The following is a 26,033-nucleotide window of genomic DNA, read 5'->3' as shown; positions in this document are numbered from 1 at the left end:
AGGTCTGATCTGTTAGGGCCCAGGCTGGTGGTTTAGGGAAACCTAACTTTGCAACCTCATAACTTTCTCTCTGGAGCTCCAATTGACCTGATTCTTGATGCATATGAAACCTCAACATGTCTACTTCATCCTCACCAAGTTTCATTTCATTCGAACTACAATGGGATATTCAATCTCCTTACCTCCATTCCTACAATAAAATCACCAAAATCAATTAAGACTTGGACACTTTGTGAAGTAAAGCTCAGATTAGAAAAATATCATAAAAATATCCAAATCATGCTTAAGTCTTAACAATTTAGCCTAAAGTGGTAGTGTTAAAAGGTACATTTTCATGCACCTATCACACCTCCCAACTAGCTTATTGCTAGTCCCTAGCAATTAAGCGAAGAAAAAGAACGGACTATATCCAACCCAGTGTAGATAGCTTTTGCATGAGCTAAGCAATAATATTCAAGTATAACAAACAAAGTACTCGCAAGAGATCAACAATACTATGAAAATCAGTCCATCAAGAGCAACCCCCAGAATTCGTGTGTGTGTGTACTCTAAGCCGTAACCATCTTACCACCAACCCTGACACATACAACGTCGAGAACATTTCAAACAAAAGCTTCAACTCCATATCTCACAGGTATAATATTCAATAGTAGACTGGTGTAAGGGGTCTCTCTATGGAGTTGAGAAAGGGTGTTCACACAAATATATGAGAAGGCAAGTGTTCATGAACAAGCAACAAACAAGCATTGATCTTATGATAGGATCACCAACCATTGGGAACTCAGCCATTCTTACCACAAACCCACTTAGGATCAAAAAGGTCAATAATAAAAAGTTGTAATGAGGCTAAAGTTAAGTAAAATAAAAATAATAAAAGGATGGATAAGAGAATTCAAAAGAATTTTTCAGTACATGCTAGAGGTCTTCACAAGATATAACATCAAGCACAACTTCCTCAAACCATTTGTACCTCTCTCTCTTTTTTCTTTTTTCTTTTTTCTTTTCTTTTTTTTTCACGCTAGTCATACCATTTGGTTCTATTAGGCTAAACATGTGGGTTATACAACCATGGTACCTGGTTATTTCATCAACAACTTCATACTAGTATTTTGAACTTGTGATAAGCGGTTTAGGAACCAATAGAATCATTTTCAGAATGGAGATTAGAGCCTGAGACATTTTCAAGGCCTGTGGTAATAGAAAGCTGAAGCTGCTGGTGAAGTTGATTTGTTTCTTTGTTTCTTTCTTTTCTTTTTCTTCTTCCTTTTTTTTTTTTTAAACACAACCTTTGGTTGCAATCATGGAGTCCATTTCAGCAAACCTGCCAGCACCAATAAGAAACCACCACAATACATCCCCTTTCTTGTCTTCATTATTTGTGGACCAACATTTATCATCCCTAGCATGTACTTGAAAGTAAAAGGTAAAAAAGATATAATAATTTAGGCTCAACTCCAATGTGGAGGGGGGGGGGGGGGGTAAGGACATATGGGTTTACAAAGGAAAGGGTTCTTTTTTTTCGGCTCAAAATGGCTTCTAATGGATAAAACATAGGTTAGCTTGAAAGGCTCAAACGTTCATCCTAAATTGACCTTCATCATCTCCTAAGTATAATCAACCAACATACCACAAACTATGTAATAAAAATTCCCAATAGAGCAACCAATTCAAAAAAAATCAATGAACGCATGCCACAAGTCTCTGAACATGATGAACTCTCTCTCTCTCTAATGCTCACCAATGCGTAAATACTTAAGTTTGAGATTTCTCTAATTGTATGCATTGAACATCCATCAAACCACAAGGCTTAAATGCGTGCATAAAAAAAAGAATTCAAAGGGTGTCTTAATAGTGTGACTAAGATAGAAAAATTGACTCCAGCAAAAATACTCTGTAATCATTTGTTTTTTTATAAGCAAATTCATGCAAAAACACATACATATGGGCTGCCCTCCCCCAACTAAAACATGACATTGTCCTCAATGTATGGAAATAAAAGCATAGAAAACAAAATAGGATAGAGGTCACCTGATTAGCGGAGCACAAATCCATGGTAAAAACAGGAAGCTGGCAAACCTGGAAATTAAACTAAGGAAACCAAACGAAATAAAACAAAACAAGCAAAAACAAAAATTGAAACAAAGACAAAATAAATAAAAACAAAAAGAAACAAGAAAAAAGAGAAACATACCTGCATGGGCATAGCATCACTGTTCGTAGACGGGGTCCATAAGAAGAATATTTTCCTCTACTGGAGCCCTATCTCAAGGACCGGCTTGAGTCTCTGGCCATTTACCTTAAACACTCGACCATCTCTAGGATCTTCTATCTCTACCGCTCCATTCTCAAATGTATGCTTTACCACAAAAGGACCAGTCCACCTAGATCGTAATTTACCAGGGTGTTTATGAAGCCTAGAATCATATAAGTATACTCGTTGATTAGGTGCAAATGTTTTTCTAAGGATATTTCTATCATGAAATGCGTTCATCTTAGCTTTGTAAATTTTAGAATTTTCATAAGCTTCATTTCGCAACTCTTCTAACTCGGTCATCTGGAACTTTCTAAGCTCACCGGCTTCAGGTAAATCAAAGTTAAAGTTCTTAATAGCCCAATAGGCTCTATGTTCTAGCTACCAAAAACAAGCCTATAAGGTGACATGCCTAGGGGGGTCTTGAAAGCTGTACGGTATGCCCAAAGTGCATCAGTTAATCGCAATGACCAATCCTTCCGGTTGGGGTTAACCGTTTTCTCTAAAATACGCTTAATCTCTCTATTAGCAAGCTCTACCTGCCCACTTGTTTGAGGATGGTAAGCTGTAGAAATCTTATGCACCACCCCATACTTCCCCATCAATGCTTCAAAGGAACGGTTACAAAAATGTGTACCCCGGTCACTAATGATAACACGTGGTGTACCAAAACGAGACAATACATTTTTCTTTAAGAAATTTAATTACTATCTTATTGTCATTGTTCCTACAAGCTGCAGCCTCTACCCATTTGGACACATAATCTACTGCAACAATAATATATAGATAACCAAATAAAGGAGGAAAGGGTCCCATAAAATCTATACCCCAGCAATCAAAAATTTCTATCACTAAAATTGGATTCAAAGGCATCATATTACGGCGGGACAAAGCTCCTAATTTTTGGCATCTCTCACAAGAACGACAGTAAACATTTGTGTCTCGAAACAATGATGGCCAATAAAATCCACACTGCAAAATTTTTGCAGCAGTTTTCTTCATAGAGAAATGGCCTCCACAAGCTTGGGAATGACAGAATTCTAAGACACCTGCTATCCCATCATCTGGGACACATCTTCTCATAATTTGGTCAGGACAGTACTTAAAAAGATGTGGATCATCCCAATAAAAAGAACGTACCTCTGTTAAGAACTTCTGCTTATCCTATGCATTCCAGTCTGATGGCATCTCATCTGTTACCAAATAATTGACAATATGTGCAAACCACGGCATGGAGGTGATAGAAAATAATTGTTCATCTGGAAAATCATCACGGATCGGTGGTGTATCTGTAGTATCCTCAAATACCTTGAGAGGTGATCAGCCACCCCATTCTCTAAACCCTTCTTGTCCTTGATGGTTAGATTAAATTCCTGCAAAAGCAAGATCCACCTAATTAATCGTGCCTTAGCATCCTTCTTTGCGAGAAGGTACTTAAGGGCTACATGATCTGTAAAAATTGTAATAGGCGAGCCAATCAAATAAGCACGGAATTTATCTAATGCAAATACTACAGCTAGTAGTTCTTTTTCAGTAGTAGAATAATCATTTGAGCACTATTTAAAGTCCTACTAGCATAATAAATGACAAAGGGCTTTTCCTCTCTCCGTTGACCTAAGACAGCCCCTACTGCGTAGTCACTTGCATCACACAATTTCAAAAGGTAAACTCCAATCTGGTGGCTGCATTATGGGAGCTGAAGTGAGCTTCCCAATGAGCGTTTGGAATGCCTCTTGGCACTCTTGTGTCCACTCAAATGGGGTATCCTTAACTAGAAGGTTACACAATGGTCTAGATATGGCAGAAAAATTCTAGATAAACCTCCTATAGAAACTAGCATGACCAAGGAATGATCTTAACATCCTTCACAGTCTTAGGTGTGGGCAACTTAGAGCTCAACTCAATTTTGGATTGATCAACCTCTATTCCCCTAGAGGAAACAATATGGCCCAAAATAATACCCGAAGGCACCATAAAATGGCATTTCTCCCAATTCAATACAAGGCCTTTTTCTTTGCAACGAGCTAGAACCCTTTTTAAACTAAACAAACATACATCAAAGGAGTCACCAAAAACAGTCAAGTCATCCATAAACACCTCCATGCAATTCTCAACCATATCACTAAAAATACTCACCTTTGAAAGATAGCTGGTGCATTACACAAACCAAATGGCATACGACGAAATGCATAAGTTCCAAAGGGACATGTAAAAGTGGTCTTATCTTGGTCCTCTAAAGCAATTTCAGTTTGATAATAACCAGAATAACTATCTAAAAAATAATAAAAGGGATGACCAGCTACACGCTCTAAGATTTGGTCGATGAATGGAAGGGGAAAATGATCTTTGCGAGTGGCAGCATTTAACTTTCTATAATCAATGCACATGCGCCACCCGGTTACTGCTTTGGTAGGGACTAATTCTCCTACATCATTCTTCACTACTGTGACACCTGACTTTTTAGGAACTACCTGTGTAGGACTAACCCACTTGCTATCGGCAATCGGGTAAATAATACCCGCATCTAACAGTTTTAAGACTTCATTTTTCACAACTTCTTTCATGGTAGGATTTAGCCTGCGTTGGGGGTCTCTACGAGGGTTAGCTCCCTCCTCCAAGTGAATCCTATGAGAACAAATTAAAGGGCTGATGCCTTTAATGTCGGCCATGGTCCAACCAAGTATAGATTTATGCTCATTTAAAGTTGTGAGTAATTTTTTACCTTGTGATGCACTTAAGTTAGAAGAAATTATTACAGGAAAGGTATCACCTGGACCAAGAAATGCATGTTTTAAACCCTTAGGCAGTGGCTTTAACTCGACTTTTGGGGCTTCAATGGTAGATGGCTTCGGTTGTTCTTGCATCAAGGGCAGCTCCTCAAATCTTGGTTGCCATGTCCTCGTGCCATAATCCTGAGATGAATCAAAAACAGCACAAATATTAGTAACATCATTAGAGTCAAATGTGCTATCAAACCCAGAATTAATAAGAAAATATTCAAGAGGATCGGGGTCATGTTTTGTGATGGCTTCCTCTTGCATAAGTGTGTTTATCAGGTAAGTTTGGGGACACTCATCGTCCTCCTGTGGTTGTTTGCTTATGTGGAAGATATTGACCTCAAGGGTCATATGCCCAAAGGACAACTTCATCAACCCATTCCTGCAATTAATAAGAGCATTAGCGGTGGCAAGAAAGGTCTAGCTAAAATAATGGGGATTTTTGATTCAGAAATAACAACAGAGTGTGTGTCTAGAATCAAGAAATCAACAGGCTAGTAAAATTTATCAACTTGAATTAACACATCCTTAACTATATCCCCCTTGGTATCTTTACTGACCGATCAGCTAACTGTAAGACCACAGAGGTGGGTTTGATCTCTCCTAATCTCAATTGCAAGTAAACAGAATAAGGCATGAGATTGACACTAGCTCCTAAATCAAGTAAGGCCTGTGCAAACTCATGATTCCCAATAATACAAGAAATTGTGGGGCATCCTGGGTCCTTATATTTTGGTGGGATTCTCTGTTCAATCAAAGCACTTACTTGTTACGTCAAAAAAGCTATTTTCTTAACATGGTGTTTTCTTTTTACAGTGCACAAATCTTTAAGGACCTTTGCATAAGTTGGAACCTGTTTTATCACATGTAACAAAGGAAGATTAATTTTCACTTGCCTTAGGTTCTCTAGGATCTCGCCACTATAGTCTATAACTCTTGAGGTAGACTTGAGGGCTTGAGGAAAGGGCACTCTAATTGGACTCTTCACTATCTCTTCCTCTCTTGGAACATCAACTATATCACTACTCAACTTATCTGGTGTGTCCTTAGGCTTGGGAACCCCTTCTATAATCTTACCACTTCGAGTAGTTATGGAATTAACCTCCTTAAAGATCTTGCCTATCAGGGTTAGAAGTTTGTGCTATATGCTAACCTTGGGGATTGGGTTGAGCTTGGGATGGAAATTTTCCTAGCTCATTTACGGTTAAAGCACTAATCAACTTAGACACTTGACTCCTAATCTCTTTATTTTCCTCAACCACCTGAGTAATCATTGATTCAAACTTCTTGTTTGTCTTATTCTGAGCCTCAATAAAAGCATGTAATGTGTCCTCTAAAGGATTCCTAGAAGATAGGGCATGGTATGGAGGTGTAGAATAAGCTCTAGGCAGCTGTGGTTGTGTAGGATGTTGCGGGTCAGATTTCCAACCAAAGTTAGGATGGTTCCTCCAACCAGGATTATAGGTATCTGAAAAGGGTGTAAAAGGCTTCTTGTACATACCTAGGGCATTACAATGCTCATCATACACACCCCTCATTTCAGCAAATGTGGGACAATCCTGAGCTAGGTGATCCACTCCACCACATACAAAATAGGGCCCCTAGGACTCAACACGAGAGACAGTATGTGTAACCTCTGTATCCTTTGTTTTTAAGGCCTCTAACTCCCTAGTCAGAATTTCTATCCGGGCCTTGAGATTATCCTCCTCTCTAAGATGGTAAATTCCTCCACTAGAAGGAGTAGCTATAGGTCGTGACCTACTAGTACTATCAGTCGCACTAGGTCCTGTCCAAGTATGAGCTTTCTCAGCTAGGTCATTCAGGTACTCTATGGCCTCATCCGGATCTTTCTGCAAGAACACACCATTACACATCATCTCTATAAATTGACGCTCTCTAGGTGTAAGTCCCTCATAAAAGTAACTAACTAAACGCCAACTCTCATAGCCGTGATGAAGACACAAGTTCAACAAATCTTTAAATCTCCCACACCTGATAAAAGTCTCACTATCCTTTTGTGCAAAGGTTGAAATCTGTCTCTTCAAACCACTGGTCTTATGGTGGGGGAAGTATTTGTTAAAGAAAACCTGTGTCATCTCATCCCAAGATCCTATTGACCACGGTCTCAGTGAATACAACCAACTTTTCGCTCTATCTTTCAAAGAAAATGGAAAAAACTTAAGTCTAACTGCATCTATTGTACCGGGTTGACTATGAAAAGTCGCCACTACCTCCTCAAACTCTCTAATGTGCACGTAAGGATTTTCATTATCTAAGCCATGAAAGGTAGGAAGTAACTGTATCATTCCTGGTTTAAAATCCTGTTGTGGGACATTGGGTGGGAACATAATGCATAACGGTGTGGCTGTGCGTGTAGGATGGAGATAGTCCTGGAGAGTCCTAATGGGCTAATCTTCGTGATTGCTCATGGTGTTAGAATTAGATGGCGTATCGGGCAAATTCATAGGAAAAGTGCCAGATTCTAATTCCGGTCTTCTTGCAAATCTACCTAACTCGTCTCTATGCCTACGCATGCAACACAAAATATATGTATATTATTTTTATTTTTTTTCTTTTTTTTTGTTTTTTTTACACAATCAAATCAAAACTATGAATAAAATAAATTGAAGACAAAAAGCAAGAGAAAAAAAAAAGAAGAAGGAACGAGGTTACCGCTTTGACGAATTAATTCAGCAAACCTATTCCTTGAAGCGCTTCTTGTACCGTTCTCCCTGGCAACGGCGCCAAAATTTGATTACGCCCAAAGAATAAGGCGGCTATCGCAGTATATATTGGGGTATCGATTTCATAGGGAGAAGGTAGGAACACTAAAAGAAACTACAAAACTAAAAAGAAACATCAAAGCAATAAAATGTGATGTGAATGTTTAAAAGTAAATTGACAATTAGATTGTAGTAGTGAAAAGATGTGACCAGAATTAATGGCAGTAATCAGGAATTCCTCACTTGAATTAGGTAATTCCATTCAAATTTGATCCATTGGATGACTCAATTAGAGATCATAGCACCAGATTCTCTAATCGGAAGATATAGCATTACAATCAAAATATTTAGTGGTAATTCTAGAAAATCATTCTCCTCTTTTAAAACCAAGGATTGTTATCCTTTTAGACTCAGATGCAAAGACAAAAATATACCCAATGGCAATATTTCAGCAAAAAATCACACTAACTGGATAAACAATCAAATCTAGATATAATGAAGCACCTCAACAATTCTATAGAAAAAGACATGGCTGAATCTATGAAAAGAATAAGTTCAAGATTATTCCAACATAAGAAAGATCTATTGATGAGAAATGATAAACAAGAATTGTATCAACATGAGCACTATTACATAGATCAAATATAAATGAAACTACCATCATCCAAGCGAGTTCATCCCTAGCTTCACCAAAGAAGTAGCTCTCCATAAATTTTTGGCTCCTCTTGATGATTTCTTTGTAATGCAGCCTTTCTCCTTCAGAACAGCGTGCTCCTCCAAGTATATATATATATATATATATATATATATATATATATATGATTTTAGGGCTAAAAACCCTAGGAAACACGACTTAGACACGTTTGCATGTGTTTTTCTGACTTTACCCTCGAGCACCAACGTCAGTATGAAGTTCGGGAGACTCTCTAGATCGTATCTGATCTTCAAATTTTGTGTTATTATAGTCATTTGAAAGATCTAGAAGTCTAGTTTCCAACAAAATTTGAATCATCTCAATTGGACTTCTGTAGATCCTAAAATCATCGAAATACTACACAAAGATCTGATCTATCAGGGCCCAGGCTGGCGGTTTAGGGAAACCAAACTTTGCAACCTCATAACTTTCTCTCTGGAGCTCCAATTGATCTGATTCTTGATGCATATGAAACCTCAACATGTCTACTTTATTTTCACCAAGTTTCATTTCATTCGGACTGCAATGGGATATTCAATCTTCTTAACTCCATTCTACAATAAAATCACCAAAATCAATTAAGACTTGGACACTTTGTGAAGTAAAGCTCAGATTAGAAAAATATCATAAAAATACCCAAATCATGCTTAAGTCTTAACAATTTAGCCTAAAGTGGTAGTGTTAAAAGGTATATTTTCATGCACCTATCAAGTGGGCTCATGATGGGGCTCCGAGATTCGACAGGACGGCGCCTCGATTCCGTATTCGAGGCATCTGTCCAGAATAAATGCGCTGCTTCGGCTTTCGGGGCCGACACGTGGCGCAATCCGGACAGAAGGCGGGTTCTAGCCCTGCCAATCTGGGCCATCGGAAGGGTCTATATAAACCCCTCAATCTGGCCCTAAAAAGGTTTCGCTTGGCTGCTCCTCTTTCTTCCGCCGTTTCTATTCTCCCATTCTTCTTTCTCAGCTGTGTCAGGGCCTCCCCGGCGGTGCCCCAAAGCGATTCCCGGCGATCCCCCTCGTTGGTCACCTCCCCACATTGGTTAGGGGGTTCTCTTTCCTCTTCTTTGTTTCTTCTTCATCTTTTTCTTCCCTTTTCCTCTTCTTTTTCTTCTTTCTGAAATGAGTTCTGGTCCGAACAAAGTCAGGTCCAACCTGTCGGGAGAGGAACTGGAGTTGGTCCGTACCCGGTTCTTTTTTCGGCTCGGGATTCATCTCGAACCTGCGGGGCCGGAGGATAGGGTGACGCGACCACCTCCAGGTCGGATCGGAGTGCATGTTGAGACACTCTGGGCTGGCCTGCAGTTCCTCCTCCACGAGTTCGTGGACGACTTGCTGGTGGAGTACCAACTCGTTCCAGCACAGCTCGCTCCGAACTCTTGGAGGACTATTATTGGATTTTTGTCCCTTTGCGTTGCACATGGGATTCCGATTTTGATGAGCGTCTTCCGCCGGTGTTTCTTGTTGAAGACGAACCTGGCGGACGGAGAGTGATTGTACTTCACCTTTCGGAGAGGTATGTCACTCTTCCGAGGTGCCCCATCCTCGATCCACGAGTGGAAGGAGAAATTTTTCTTTCTTGTGTCCGAGGCGTCGTGGGGATTTGACCCGAGGTGGGGGCATCCTGGGCTGAAGGCCCTCAATAGGCTCTCCGAGCTCTCAGTGGATGAGCAGAGAGTCTTCAATGCTCTGCGCGGGCTCCGGGGGGGGAGGGGGCATTCAATCTAACCGACCTCATAAGCGAGGAGGCCTTGGTAAACGTTGGCTTGAGCTCGGCGCCTCCCGAGGGTAAGAGCGGTCACGTTGTCCCTTCTTCTATCTTAATCGTTTCTTTCTCTTACTTAAAATTTTTCTTCATTTCTTGTTTCAGATATCCCCCACATGCCGACCAGCAATGCATCTCTCTTCGCTCGACTGAAGAGGAGGGCGGCCGAGGCCGGTGGGGCTCTCCTTAAGCTCTGAAAGAAGACTAAGTTGGCTGCTACTTCTGCCCCTGCCTAGGCGAGGAACTTGGAGGCCGGAGCTTCGGGGTCTTCCCGGGGGAGAGCTCCAGTTACCGAGCGCGCAAGCTCGGGTTCCGGGGGAGCATCGGGCTCGGCGTCTCCGACCTGCCCCGCTCCAATTTCTCAGCAGGCGGGCCGGCCAGTTATCCGCCTGCGGCGCTCAGGGCCAGAGCCGAGCAGGGGCCCCGGGGTCCCGAGCGCATCCCACCCTATCGCCACGACCTCGGGGGGGCCAAGTTCTTCGGGGACCGGAGGATGCTCCGGGAGGGAGTCGGCCGGCCTAGAGTCTCCGATCCGTGAAGGCAGCTTGGCCTTCCGGGACGGCGACGTCGCGCGCACAGTATTCAGCCGCGCAATGCTCCCGGCGGACCGGGCCGAGTTTGGAGCCCTAATGCTCGAGGAGGTTGTCGATCAGACGTACTGCAATACTGTTCGGGTGAGCTACCTTCTTATTTTGTCTTTGGTCATCGATATTTCTTCTATTTTTACTTATCATCATTTCTCCTGCAGCATATTCATGAAATTGATACTCTGGTATTCATCACCTCGGAATGCCAGAATGTGTCTCGACGATTCCATAGACAACTAGAGTCGGCCGAGAAGAGGCTCGCCGAATCGGAGGCCGCGTTGGCAGAAGCCATCGCGCGGAGGGAGGGCACCGAGGCCGGGCGGCGGGCGATCGTCGACGAGCACGAAGAGGAAAGGGCCGCCCATACTCTGGTGAGATCGGAGCTGCGCGCCTCTGAGGTGCGGCTGGCTGAGGCTCGCTCTGAAGCCGCCGGCCATAAGTACGAGGGCGGAGTTCTCCGCCTGAAGGTCGAGCAGCTTGAGGCCCGAGAAAAGAGGGCGCTCGAGCGAGCCGAGAATGCCGTAGAGCTCTTCAAGGAGTCGGAAGAGTTTCGCGACATGCTGGAGGAGGAGACCGTGGGCAGGTTCCTTCCGGGGCTTCGAGAATTTTTCGAGGCAAATGGCGCGATACTGCCCCCAGTTCGATCTTTCGGGGATCCGTCCAAGATCGGGGTTCGGCGCGGAGGGCGAGTTTGACCTGCCCTCGGCACTTGAGGACGAGCAGTCGCGGTCGAAGCTTGGCTCTAGCCGATAGGCTAGCAGTAAGCTTGGCTATAGCGAAGCGCTTACCAAGCGCGAAGGAAAGGGCCTTCGCCACTTGAGCCGTATGCGGGGGAACTCGCACGTGCGGTTCTTAGGGAGGGAGAACGTCGGTTGAGCCATTCCATCCCAATAGCGTATATTTGGAGCTCAATATGAAATCCGTCTTTCTTGCAAGACCCGTTCGGATAAGGGCAAACTCCAGAGATTGCTTCGAAGTAAGATCCTTGCGTTGACCCTTTCCTCAACCAGAACCACATTCTATATTGATTGTCTCATTATTTTAGTTATATATTTTTCATAAATGTCTTTTCTTACGCGCAGTGTCTGACTGTTCCCTGCTGTTGTGGCTTTCTCATTCTTGTACTAGACCAACCTCTCGATATGCCCGAGAAAAAAGGAAGGTGGGAAATCGACCATTTCCCCGGGTGTCTTAGAACCCTCTCTAGGGCACCTCCGCATTGCCATGCTGCTGGGACGTACAAGTGCGATTTTTGACCTATTTTATAGTATTATAGAATGAGTTCTTTTTGGTATTTCAAGTCTTTCTTTTATTTGTCTTATCCTGACTTCTTTAAAAAAAGTCAGTGATTAGGGAATAAGTATAAGTAGTTCATTACGGACATCCCCCTCCCCCTCAATGTCCGGGATTCCTGTGCATGCTCCCGAGGCAGGAGGGGCAATCAATAGGTCTGGGTCGTTCCCAAACCTCTAAGGGTGCATTGGCCCCCCAATCCATTTACCGACATAGCAACGGTCGAGTGCTTGGAAGGGAGATCTCAGAAAAACCACGCCCGGTAAGGTCGGTTCAACTCCGCATAGATGTATCGTATCGACTCCTCCACCCGACGTCAATCTCTCGGGAATAGGGAGTTGTTACAGGTTTTTGGGGTTTCAGCCCCTATCACGTAAGGCCCAGCTCCTGGACTGGCCCGCAAAGGGAAGGGCTTTGAATGCCGATTCCCACATACATACACCTCTATTTTTATACAGCTGGTCGGTCGTTACTATTATATATCCGGGGCGCGAGGAAATATCGGAAAAGCGGCTGGTCGTCTAACTTCACCAGTAGTATCCCGGTTCTCGTCCCCGTCCACTATTCGATCGAGCATGCATTTAAGCCTATTCCCCGCAGCCCTATTGCAGGAAAGGCTCGATGACTAATCGCTTCATTCTTTAGCCAAGCCCCAGCAATTCCAGGTCGACCTAACGTTGATACGTGGATGAGAGCAGGACGACCAACTATATCGTTTTAGAAGTAGCGCTTGACTAGCCTGACTAGGGCTCAGACCCTACCCTATTCTTCAACTTCGAGGTGGCGCTCCGCCCTATCCATGCAAAGCTCGGCAACAACCCTATTTCTCTTTCATTGCCTAGCTAACCAATTCCGCTTTTCTGTCCCATTGACAATCGTCCACAGGTCCAGTTGCTCAAGCAAGAATTCCATCCTTGACTTCCATTGTACATGGCACCATTCAACCTGTCCCCAACACTGAGTGTGGTCACTGACGTCATTGGTACGACGGATGTAGTCGCAGAGTAGACGGCTGACTTGCCTAAAAAAGAAAAAATGGTTTTTGTGATTCTCATTTTTTTATAGATTCGGGTTTTAGCGGTTTCACCCATGGAATTAAAGAAAACTGCTCTGCTATCCAGTCAGAGGCCATCAGCCATCCCGGCGTACTTTTTTTACGAGGAGCAATCCGGAGGGCTACACGAGGACTAGGCAATCAAGCTTTTCCAAACACAATAGTCTCCTCAGTTTGGTATTGCAAAGATTCCATCCTCGGTGTAACCATAAATAAATAAAAAAAGAAAAATGAAAATAAATAAATAAGGAAGTACGTCGATTCTGTTTGAAACAAAGACAGCAGGCAGGCAGACACGTCAATGCAGGCACTCGTGATTCCGGGGAAGGGAAGAAGCCACCCGGATGCATGCTCCTTACCTGTATAGGCTTAGGGCTACCTTGCCTCCCGACTAGGAAGGAGAACAAGGTGTGGGGAGACACGAGTCAGCTGACAAGCAATCAGATCATCCCCCTTCTCCTGGACCGGAAAAGATGGGGTTACTTTACCCGGTTAAACTACTGAAGATGTAAACTGAAAAGACGGGGCTGATTGGCCCGAAGATTGGAATGACCCTAAATGAGCTCCTTGGCTCAGGGAAGATGAAGTAGGCTGAAAAAAGAGTTTTGACACAAAGGTGGGGCTCCTTGGCCCTTCCTGGATGAATTCCTTGGCTCGGAGTCGAAGCAAACTGAACGTCGAGAGGTGGGGGCTATAAAGATCCCAATGATTGAAGCGATCCTAAGTGAGTAGACTGGAAAGATGGTTGCTGAAGTGGGGCTCCTTGGCCCGGAGTTGAAGTAGATTGAAATTGAGCCACTTGGCTCGGGGATGCTTGTTGAAGGGGGGCTCCTCGACCCGAAGATGTAGCAGACTGGAATTGAGTCATTTGACTCGGAGATGTTTGATGAAACGGGGCTCCTTGGCCCAAAGAGATGATCGAAGGAGAGTGAGCCGCTGGGCTCGATGACGCGGCAACAGTCAGATGAGGAACGATACCCGAGGATGGGATGGGGTTAGAGCTAGCTTCCCGGTCTAATGGTTGGGAAGAAGAAGTTTTTCCTACATGGATGACAAGGGGAGGTCCAGTCCACGGGTGAACAGATTGAGAGGATCCCCCTTGGGAATTGAAGTAGTTGACAGATGAGGATTCTTCATCTCTAACCGCGGATTTTGAGAAGTCCATTCTAGAGCAAATGGGCTTATTGCTTACTCCCGGTTGAAAGAACAACCTCCTTTCAATGAACACATCTGGTTGGGAGAAGGAAGTTCCTAAGACAATAGAGGGGTCGCGCCTAATCGTCTTAGCTGGGTTAACCGGGGTTTCCTCAAGTCCCAAGATCGTGTTTACCTGATTACTACCTCCTCCTGAGCCCTTTGCTTCGTGATTAGGAAGCGGATTTGTGAAAATCCCCATAGACGGGTTTTGAGGAGGAGGAGCTTGGGCCTGAGCATTCTGATCAAAGTGAAGTTGTCCAGCCTTGACCATGGATTCGATGACATCTTGAAGATTCCAACATGAGTTGGTCTCATGGCCATATGCTCGATGATAGGAGCAGAACGTCGGACATATTCACTTTGGTTAGATCCTGAGGCCTTTACTCAGGTAAAGTGATCTTGCCTCCGGCTAAGAGTCAATCAAGGATTACTTCACAAGGAACAGGGAAGACTTTGTTTTCTCGAAGAGGCTTACGGGCATTTGCAGCACCGTAGGCGAAGGGAATTTGAGCATCGAAGTTTCTTCTTTGCCCTTGCCCCTGGTTTTGGAAAGCTTGGTTACCTTGAGGCAGGGTGTATTGAGGAAACAGGTTGGGAGGCTGAACTGGCAGCACTTGGGCAGGTTGGACAGGTGGAGGTAGAGCTGGTTGACTAGGAAGGGTTGCTATAGGATTAGGAGGAAGTGGAAGAGGTTGTTGGAGAGGAACTGAGATTTGCAAGGGTACCTGGTTCTGGTTTGGGGAACGCTGGTAATTCCCTCTCCTTCCATTTCCCTGGGAAATAGTGTTGATTTGGTTGACACCACTAGACTTGATGTCAGCCGTCTTCTTCTTTTGAGCACCTCCACTTTGGGAGGAGGGGGAAGAACCATAACTCTTAGGAAACATAGAACCAAATAATCCTTTCTTTAGATTCCTCTCGAGTTGAGAGGCTCTTTCATAAAGATCAGGATTGGTACTATGACTGGGCGGATAAGAGATCGAAGTGGATCTCTAAGATTTTTGACCAGCATCTGGACAGCTTGAGATTCGGGTAGAGGGATCTCGGTTTTGATTAGAACCTCCCTAAATCTACTGAAAAAGGCTTGAAAGTCCTCTTCAGGGCGTTGAGCTGTGTCCTGAAGATCGGCGATGGTTGGCTTCTTGCCAGTGAGATAGGAGTACTGGTTGAGAAAGTTAGTGGCGAGATCCTCGAAGGATGTGATGCTACCAACCGGGAGACTCCCGAACCACCTTGCGGCATCTCCTTCAAAACTCTTCTGGAAGAGAAAAATAAGGTTGTCCTTATTATCTCTCACCGGGAGAGTGTCGGAAATGAAAAGTCGCAAGTGATGGTGTGGGTCACCTTTCCCATCAAACTTCGCAAACTTAGGTATCTTGTACCAGGGTGGTAGACTTACATTTGGACAATGGCACATAGCTGCCAGAGAACATTTTTGAGTTGTAGCCGCTTGGGTGAACTCTAAGACCTGTCGCTCGAAATCTTCCCGGGAATTTCAGATCCAAGGATGAGATGCATTCCCGGTTGGATGAGGAGGGGGGTTAGGGTTAACCCCAAAGGAGACTCTTTGGTCCAAGGGTTGGTCATAGGGTCCTACATTGGGTTGTGAAGGGTAGCCTGAGTTAGGCTGGATAGATAGACCAGGAACATGGGAAGAAGGCTGAAGATTTGCTAGACTAGGATAACCCTGATTGGGTTGAGAAAAAGAATCGATCGGGTATAGAGGAGGCTCTTGTTGCCGATAACCCAAGTTGGGTTGTGCCTGTTGACCCGGGCAGGGGGCGGAAGAGTCAAGTGTCAATTGAGACAGCTGGACATGGTTTGACCGACCGGTCATGGGTGGAACATGGCCTGCTTGACCCGATGTCGATGGCATCTGGTCTTGGCCGGATTGGATTTCTTTATGACTGACATGGTCGGATCTTGTCTCCCCACAATCTCTTTCTGGTTGAGGAACCCACGTTTTCCGGTCTTAGCTTGACCGATTCACTCAACTGATACCACTAGCCTTGCATTGTGTGGACTTCCCTTCCCCAATCCAGAACTAGTCGACCTTTCATCACAAATTGAAGCAGAGGCAGTTGAAGATCCAATTGCAGATCCCCTTTGTGGAAGCGGAACCAACTCCACGGATAGCATATCCCTTTCTTTGTTTCAGTCGGGTACAAAGATTACAGAGGAAAAGAAAAGTGGCTTCGTCAGTCAATTGAGCTTCCGCCGGGCTCGCCCTTTTTTTTTCAGGTGAGGGAGCGGAAGCTGAGCTCGTCCTGTTCAGAGGTAGGAAGCGGGGATGGGACAGTTTCCTTTAGTTGTTTGTTGTTCTGCTCAAAGGCGAAATCAGACCTTCGTCAACCACTCATCTAATAGAGTCAGCATGGGTCTCGGTTTTCCCGGGGACAGCTTTCTGGTACGGCTATTGGCCTCTCTTCGTTGAACGGTGATTCAAAGACATAGAGTCTCTCCTTCAACAGCAAGGCATTCACAAGGGTATCCATAAAAAAAAGGTAGGGAAACCAGCTAGCGCAAAGGAAGGGAGACGGGGTCAGATGCAATCATGAAGGGATCGGCCAGTTCAAAGAGAACAGAACGGTCAACTCATCAAGCAAGCGCCGCTATAGGGTGGAAAAGAGGAGGGATAACAAGTCCAGAAAGGAAAGGATAAGCCAAGCAAGAAGGCAAAGAGTGGTGCTGGGTTGATAAGCCCTTATTAGATTAGGCGCCCCTCGCTCCTTCATGAATAAGGTTCATCCGAGCAAGATGAACTTTCTAGGGCTCTGTGGGCATAGCTTGATGGTCACGTAGTTACGGATGGCGGTTTTTATATAGTAGCCGGTCACAGGCGTAGAGACCTCGTTCCATCGGTTTATCCGGAAAAGCCCTCATCTCTTAAGGAAAAGGCGATTCCACGAGGTCGAATAGGCAAAGCGTTATCCCCATTTTTGAATTCGAATATGCAGTTGATTAAATTAAGAAGAATATTATTATATAAAAAAACTGAATTAGAGGTAGAAGCTGCAGCCGGAGCGACAGAAGATACAGCCAAAGAACCGGAAGAATAGGAATAGACTGATCAGGTCTACGCCGCGCCGGAAACAATGGAAAGAATCTGCAACTCGATCGGGAACTGCACCTCGCACGGCGCCCGCGGAGACGGCAGCAACGAGCTCAGGAAACTGAACAGCGAGGAAAGGGAAGGGAAGGACGGAGGCGGGAAAGGACACGCAATAGAAAAATACCAAATGAAGAAACCTTGGCTAGACGAAGAAAACACAGAAGATAAAAAGCTAGGCGGCGGACTCCCGCCAAATAGCTCGCCCTTGTTTTCAGCATGTTACCTCGCAGTGGATCGAAGCTGCCAGTGGACTTCTTGGCATTGCGCAAACAAAACTGCCAACCGATAACGGCGCTGACACGCGCGCTTTCAAATTCTGGCCTCGTCAAGCTTGAGCCAACACCTGGCGCGAAGTCACCTAAGCGACCCGACACCTATTGATCGAAAAGGAGTTTCACCTTTGTACCCAAGAAAGGCAGAAAGCGTCCGATCTCTTTCTTTCCAACAACTACTGTACTATATTATACAACAATTGTTGCCTCGCTTCATGCGGAAAAACCAGAATGAACATCTGTCTTATCAGACCGCTTGAGATCCATTAGGGCGCCACCCCCCGTCACTTGCAGTGGTTAGCTGCACGAGCGGAATTGAGTCTATTCCATGCTTACAGGCGAATAAGCACCTTCGGGGAGTCGATTAAGCCTCCCTAGGCTTTGGGCGGTCCATTCCCTCGACTTTACTACTTACGCTTCTCCTCAACCGGTGCGGCCAATCGTCCTCTTCCTTCTTCCATCGCTTCTATCATCCGACATCGATCTCGGCTCGGCCTCCTTGACAAAGCAATGTGAACAACGTGCTGAGATAGGTCTAGAGGTGTCTCATCCCCCAAATGACAAGCAATCCTTAGTGTCAGAAGCAAAGAGTCAACGAAGAGCACTTCTAAGTATCCCCGCGGCCCGCCGTACAGCTAACCCTGCTCGTCGGGATCTTTTTTTTTTCCTATATTTACATGCTGCTCTGACCTCACCTCATTGCGCTCGGGGTAGGGCATTCGATTACTCATTCGCTTTGTTACGAAAGACGTAGAGAGATGCGAGATGCGCAGCCTTTGATCCAATCCAGCTTCGAGGGCCTTACCATCCCGGTAAAGGAATGACAGATCCAGTTCATCCTCATAGCATAGGAAGGAATTCTTCGTCTCCCCATGAGTACTCCCTTTCCGCAAACCCTAAAGCTACTCTTACTAGAGCGCGGTTCCTTTGGCAACTAACACTCGCTACAAAGATGTAAACTCACGAGCATTGATCGTAACGTGAATCGACGGATTGGAAAACTTAAAGCTCGGGACATGAAGCAGCCAATCATTCTGATCCATGGATTTGCTTAGATTGAACGGGTAATCACTTCGCCCAACGGATGTCTTTCAGTTGGTGAATAGGCATCGACCAGTTCATCAATCCGAAGATCGCAAGTCAGTGCAATCGGGGCTTATAGTCCGGCGATTCGTCTTTGCAGAGCTGGCCAACCAGGAATCAAGAGGTCATAATCCATTGTCGCATAGAAGGAGATGTGCCCAAATAGCAGTCTGTCTTTACATCGTAGACGGGTTGGGAAGACGGTTAGGAGAATTGAAATCCTCCATACGATTGCCCTCCGCCCGCAGTACAGTTTATTCTTTCCATACGAGAAGGGGCGGTCCATTGAAGAAATTGGTAGGAACTGGGGAACTAACTAAACGAGGTGGCACTATCGAATTGGAAAACGCAAGGGCTAGACCGCCCGAAACCCTCCGTTCGAATCATCCTCGATTAGTCCTAAGGAGTAACGTTAAACTATAAGTCAACCCGAAGTGGGCGCAACCAATCCGAAGGTCGAGGCTGCCGTGAAGCCGGTCGTTTGGGGCAATCTTTCTATGAGATAAGCCGGGCGCGGGTCGAGGGAGCGGGCCCAGAAAAAGCATCCGAAAGCAAGCCGTGCAATCCGGGCTTAGGTCTGGTGCACGGTGTTATCAGAAAGCCCCCCCTGCCGGGTCATCTTGCATGAAGGCTACCATGTAATGACCTCTTTCTGAAGTTTGCCAGTTTCGGTCGAGGAAGCACCCCTTTAGTGTTTGCTTTGTCCAAAGCAGAGGCTACGTTTCAGTTGATCGCCGGCAGAGGTCAATCTAGAGGCAGCAATCCCTTGTCACAAACAAAGAAGGGAATATCTCTGTGCTCCGGGCGGTTTGAGGTCAACAGGCTGGTCTAGCGCGCAAGGGGCGACTGCCCGAAGTTCAACGTTCGTTAGGGATGAGCTGCTCGGATTGAGGATAACCTCAACCCACTAGTCTGACTGTCCGAAAATCACTTTCGTTAGGATAGAGGGCCTGCCTCAACCCAGTTTAGGGGCTAGTTGGCAACCTGCACCCTTAGCCATCAGTCGTACAGTATATTCATTATATGTGAAAAAAGGTCGGCGCACCGCACTGGGGCAAGCGAGTCCCGGGTGGGAGACACTAACCAAAGAGCAACCAGTCATAGGTGCACGCCGAGCTAACATTCCCTTTGAAAGGAAATGCGAGCGATGCCTCGTTGCGCTTGAGGTAGGGCACGCTGATATTCTAACTAGGAAAAAAGTCGCGATGCGAGACACGTAACAACTAGATCCAATCCAAATAAGGGGCCCAACCATCCCGGTTAAGGAATGACAGGTCTACGTTCTGGTCCACCCGCACGTGACGGAATTGTGCATAGTCCGTATGTCATCCCGCTTCCAAACCCCGATCTTACTCTGTCTGGGGAGCTTCCCTTAACTTTACTACTCGGCGCAAGGATGAAACTCCGGGGCATTGATTCGTACCGCGAATCGCCGGATGTGATTCGATAGATGAATAGGCATTGATCAGGCCATCACTCTGGTCGACGAAAGCAATTCTGTGCAACGAGGGCTTAAGTCTTTGGATGTCCGGTATAGGAAGCATCTCTTTGGTCTTTGGTTATCCAGAGCAGTGGTCTTCAGCATATAAGTCCAAAAAAGTCTAGCGCATGTCATGCTCGTAACTTAGGAAGTAGACTAAACAAATGGGAGAAGGCGTTGGTGACAAAGCCATCTCGTCCGTCAATTAACGATGAATAAGCCGTCACTCTCTAGAAGGGCGAGGCAATCCTTCCATCTCCAATCATGTGGGGGATGTAAAGACCAAAGTCAAAGTACCGACCCAAACGGGGTATGGATATACATAGAGGAAGCTAGCAGCGCGTCAGAAATCCACTTTTCTAAATAGCTACCCGCCGAAAGGAATACAGACAAGCATTGAACCGTAAAGTGGTTCGACTGACGGGGGATAAGGAGACATTCATCTGTATTGTCAGAACAGATCAACGGAGGCATACCGTGCCACCGGGGGTGACGGGAGCGCGCCGTACTGTATGGAGGAAGGCAAGATAGCTACCAATGCCATCCAGTCGAGCCCCAACCACTGACCTCAACCCGCACTAAAGAATGCTCGTATATAGGAACCGCCCATGTTAGTCTTTGGCTATACAGACAGTAGTTATAAGCAACTATAAGTAAGCCGATTTCGCACATCACATAACCGAAAGAGGTCGGAGTTCGTGTAACTCAGAAAGTGGGACAAAACAAATTGAGGAAGGAAGTGGGAGTTCCTTCCGTTTGAAAGAACTTCCTTATGTTAACAAAGTGGGAGCCGAGTGCTTCGTTTGATGGAAGCACGAGGTGAGCTTCAATGCTTTCTTCTCTTCCTTAGCGTTAAGCGTTTGGTGAGAGAGTTGCTTTAACGCGTTAATAAGGGTTTATTGCACCCGCCTCATTCCCTTGACGCGATCAGGTAATTTCATTAATGTGCTTGGATTTTTATTCATCAGAGGTGCGGGCAGACGGATAAGGAGAGCAAGTTCGTCCCATGTCGTTCTTTTCCTTCTTTCTTCGAAGCTTAAAAGTGGAGTCTTTTAGAGTTTTTTTTTTAATAATACCAAAATGCTCTGTCGTAAGCCAGCTTTGAAAGCTATCCATGAGCCGCAGGAACGGAACAATTTGCAGTGGTGAAAGCGCGCTACTGAGGCATCATCCGAAGCGGGAAGATTCTCCTTTTCTTTAGATAAGTTCTAATAAAAACGGTAGTGAAAGGGTAGTAAGGGATTTTTTTCATCGACCTTGTAGTCGTTATCTCGCCGTATGAATTTGTTTGTAAATGCGGGTTCTTACCCCTTATTCGTCAGTATGAGATTATTAAGAGTCGCGAAGGAAGGTTCCCCGAAGGGAGCCGAGGTAGGAAGGAATGTTTAGAGATGGAGCGAAAGACCGCACTCGAGGCAGAGAGCGCTCGAAGACTTTCCTTCCTTATTAGGATGTAGATCGAGATCGAGGGTAAGAAGCTCCAACTCAAGTTCGATAATGACATTTTAGCAGCCTGTAACACGTGTTAAACATGGGCGATGGGTGGGGAAGAGAATCGGGAATGAAGACCACAAGGTAGAAATTCTCCTTGCCGAAAGAGATCACTCAGAAGGGCTTAAATCTAACTCCGAAAATGGAGAGTTTTGATCCTGCCTGAGGCAGAAATGGAGCGAAAGTCACAATTCCACGATTAGGGATCAGGCTTGTCAACGATCTTTTGTGGGATCTGGGGAAGCGCTTTTCTTATTGAAAAAAATAGGTAAATCTAAACTTTCGACCCCTGAATAACCCATCTTTGGAGGTACACCGGCCGTGCCACATAAAGTGCTTCAAAATGGTCATACTAAAGGAACGGTGGAAGACCTATTTGAGTGATCTTTCTTCGAATCTGCTTCTTCTGAGCCCAGCCACCTTTTGGCTCGCTCTGTATACTCTACTCGTTCCCTTGCTTTCGTCCTCCCATTCATGCATGAAGTAGATCCACGAAAAGGATATCTTCTAACTAGAAAAAGAAGAGTTTTTACCCCTTCCATCCCCGGGACGGAAAAGCCACGATTCCGCGGTTAGGAATCGGCGTGTTAGCGGTCTTTTCCGGGGCTTGAGAACAAGGGTTTTGATCCATCGATTGAAGAAGAGAATAGTAGGAATTTACCCCTCCGGTGTGTAACCAGATGTTATTGTAACACTTTCAAAGGGCTTGGTTCCGGCTTAATCGGACGAAGCGGGCAAGCCAGCCTTAGTAGCACCTATGCTAGTCCACTACTGAATGATTATGATACGCCATCTCGAGAGATTGTTCTCTACCGGGACTGGCATTACACACCAGCAGAGATCGGGGAAGACGTTCCACAGCTGCTTGTGAGCTAGACTTGCCTGTCTGATCACCTTATGAGAGAATCAATGAGAGTAGCGGATAGGTAGGCGGCTCAGAAAAGGCATTTCCCAAGCTTTTTGGGTGCTCCAACTGATGGTTCTCCCCACCTCTTTCTTTGAAGCAGAAAGGCAAAGAGCTGTTCGCGGTTCCTCTGTGAAAACTCAAAGGAAATATATTCGCAGAAGCTTCAGAGGCCATACAGCGAAAGATTCCTTTAAATAGCTCATCACGAGAAGTAGTCCTTTGGTTCTAGATTTGTTGGTCTTCCTTCCCAGATTCCCTTTCCCGGGCCAGCTCAACTTAGAAGGGCAGTACCCGTGTACTCAACTATCAATCTTAGTACATTTAGCATATCATTTATTTTGATAATGTCGAGGAGGCCATCGAGTCCAGTAGTCATTGATCCGCCCAAACTAGTGTAGTATTTACAATTCGCTTGGGATAACCGCTAGTTACTATAAGAGAGTAGCAAGGGCAGAGCTGCTCCACCCGAAGCAGGGACAAGGGACAAACCAACAGCATATCTTCCATCTCGAGATGGTGATTTAGATTCACGAAGCTATAAGCACCGGAGCGAGCACCAATATCACTTGAATTTGAAGGAGCAGAAAGACCTGGAAATGTTACAAGTTGATCTTTTTGCGAAATACATTTGAAGGTGGGTCGATGCCCCTGTGATTTTGACCATCGGCAGTCCTGGCCGTCATAAAAGGCAGAAATGGCTATGTGAAATAGAATATTTTTCCCCATTTGATCTTTTTCGGACCTTCTGACCCCACCCTGAACCGCTCATAATCGGTATCATACATAGCCTGTTCCTGGGCCAATTGATCCAGTTGGAGCTTATCGTTTTCCTATTGAAGAATCGTTTTTTCCAGTTAAGTTATTTATCTAAGGCTCAAGGGCAAGAAATGGCTCTACCTACTATACCAACGGAGCAAAGCCCTTTCCATACGCTATCGATTGGTATAGCTCAGAATGGTTCTGGATCGATTCCACCGGAACTTCAAAACGATTATGGCCGATGTTCCGATATGGCGGGTGTAGAAGTATACCATTATAGGGAGCTCCGTCCATACCAATGGTGGAGTGAAAAGCTGTCGTGATTCATCTCCACCTGCCAACCATGGGAACTTACTTATGAATCTAACTCTTTTGAATAAACCGTTGGCTCATGGAGCTACAGGGAATGATACTGACAGAGAAGGGTAAACTCCTGCCATAGTTATTATGTCCCCAAACTCGACAGTTTTTTGATCATCCCCCCTAGCTCACATGGAGTATGTTACGCCTTCCAATGGATAAACGTTAGTACCCGTGGATAGAGATGTTTTCCCAATGATTGATAGATATACCGGGGAGATAGTTTGGCAAGCAAGATCTTCTACTGGAAATGAAGCTGTCTTCTACGGGAGAAACTTCGTCGGATAGGCCGGAGTGAGGGAGCCCAGTAATATATATAATAATAAATTAATATAAATATTATTATATATATATTACTTTATAATATATATATATATATTTATTTATAAGATATTATAAGATATTATAAGATATTATAATATATTATAAGATAGTTAGTTAAAGATAAAGATTACTTATTACAAATTTTTTAGTCCCTTCGTTCCCGTCTGAGAGACTGACATCAGACTTGTAGTCATTCCGGGAACCTACAAGACCTTGTCGAAGTAGAAAGATTGTTCCCTCTCTGAACATGAATGGCGCTCTATCTATTCCTTCAACCCTATGTTGACTGCTGTCAAGATTGATGCAGGAATGAAATTAAGAAAAGACCTTTCTCCCGTGTGCCATGTGCCTTGAAGCTCCAGAGTCTATGATCCAGTCCATGCTATTTGCGTGATGGAAAATAGTAGGAACTGGACGTCGGAAGAATCCGCAAATGAATATTCTTTATTTCCTCTCGGACAGGCCCTCTTTTCTCATTCGAATGGACATCTCTTTCGGTAATGATCATCTACAACTGAAAGACTGACGTCTTCCTCTACTCGATCCTTAGTTAGACTATCTCCCTCCACCTCGATTCTTCTGATCCTCATAGCCGAACTCCTTTTTTATTCGCGTCCTCCCCCTGGATCTATTCCTGCCGCGTCCACGTCCTCTGCCTCCAGCAACTAGAGCTGCATCATCTTGCTCATTATTGAGAATAGGCCTCTCCTCACACCGTACCAGTTCATCGATATGCTTCATGCAGTTTCATCTTCCCGTATGAATCCTACTTCTTGAGTGTATAGATGCATTTCAAAATTCAATCTATTCCCACGTCACTCTTCTCATAACATATCCTGTTCTCCTAACTTTTATCCCGGATTCACCGGTTGATTTAAGACGGGGTTCTATGCTTTCTAGCCCCATTTGACAAAAGTGAGCTTCCCCTATCTCTTTTGTAGGAATCAGATAGCAATGCTCATTCATAAATAGCTTCCGCAACTTCGTCGGAGAGATCAATGGAAACTCATAAAAGCGGACGGCATTGTTCATACGATCGCCGGAAAAGTCAGTTCTCACGCCGGCTATTCAAAAAATAAAGAAAGACTCTTTCATAAACTTCATTTTTTCGAGTATAATAGCTCTTATACGCTTGTACAGAGGAGTCTACAACAATGTCCATATATAGGTGCTTTGTATCCTACAAAAACATTAACATCCTAAGCACCGTAAGCTTGCTTTCTCTCCCGCTGACAGACAAAGAAAAGATTGATTTAGACTAGTCTATGGTAGGCCTACGCTAGGCTTTTGTATATATTTATTGTATGATCGCTTAGCTCTCTCTACTCTTTGCTTAAGCTATCGTGTCGTGTAGATGGATGACATCTCCCTATTCCCACATCCCCGGATATGATTAATGCATGGAAACTAATTAAGCTTCTTCGGCCCAAGATGCAATCATTTGGACTCCATCCGAATATGGGAGTTTCACTCTTATACGGCTTGGCTCTGGAAAATTTTCTTGGGCAAAAAAAACATAAAAAAAAAAAAAGAAGAGCTTCTTGTTTCCAAGCGGAACTCGAATGGGCTGCTAGCAGATTTGTTGGAGATGGCAAGTTAACACCGTGGGGCCTTTCACTCGCTCTGGCACATTTTGGCGGAACGTAAACGTTATAGTAGAATCTTTGAGGTAAATGATGTTTAAAAAAAGAAAAATGGAAAAGAGGATTTGCGAAGATATGCAGATTAGAAGCTAGTATCTCCAGCTTTATGAGAAAGAAGACGAAGAATCGGCGAGCATCCTAGCCAAATGGGACTTGTGTCTCAATCCGATCAAAAAGAAACATATTGTGTGTTGACCACCGGGAAAGGAATGGATTAAGATTAAGACGGACGGTTCAATTAGCGAGCATGGGAAGGCTT

The 26,033-nt window shown here is 44.7% G+C and overlaps 1 non-coding gene and 1 pseudogene across 1 annotated transcript; one reads left to right on the top strand and one right to left on the bottom strand.

Annotated features, from left to right (window-relative positions):
* Positions 1-1,479: 1,479 nt before the first annotated feature.
* LOC149752703 (uncharacterized) lies at positions 1,480-7,127 on the bottom strand (annotated as a pseudogene).
* LOC113461805 (small nucleolar RNA R71) lies at positions 6,973-7,077 on the top strand. The gene has a single exon (XR_003384081.1). It is a non-coding gene; the product is annotated as a small nucleolar RNA R71 (small nucleolar RNA).
* Positions 7,128-26,033: the final 18,906 nt, after the last annotated feature.

Source organism: Phoenix dactylifera, chromosome 10 (assembly GCF_051530095.1).
Source record: "Phoenix dactylifera cultivar Ajwa chromosome 10, Ajwa_hap1_PhDact_Kaust_v1.1, whole genome shotgun sequence".
In the NCBI taxonomy this organism is placed as follows: domain Eukaryota; kingdom Viridiplantae; phylum Streptophyta; class Magnoliopsida; order Arecales; family Arecaceae; genus Phoenix; species Phoenix dactylifera.
Note: the sequence above shows the minus strand (reverse complement) of the source record. Positions and strands in the feature narration are given on the sequence as shown.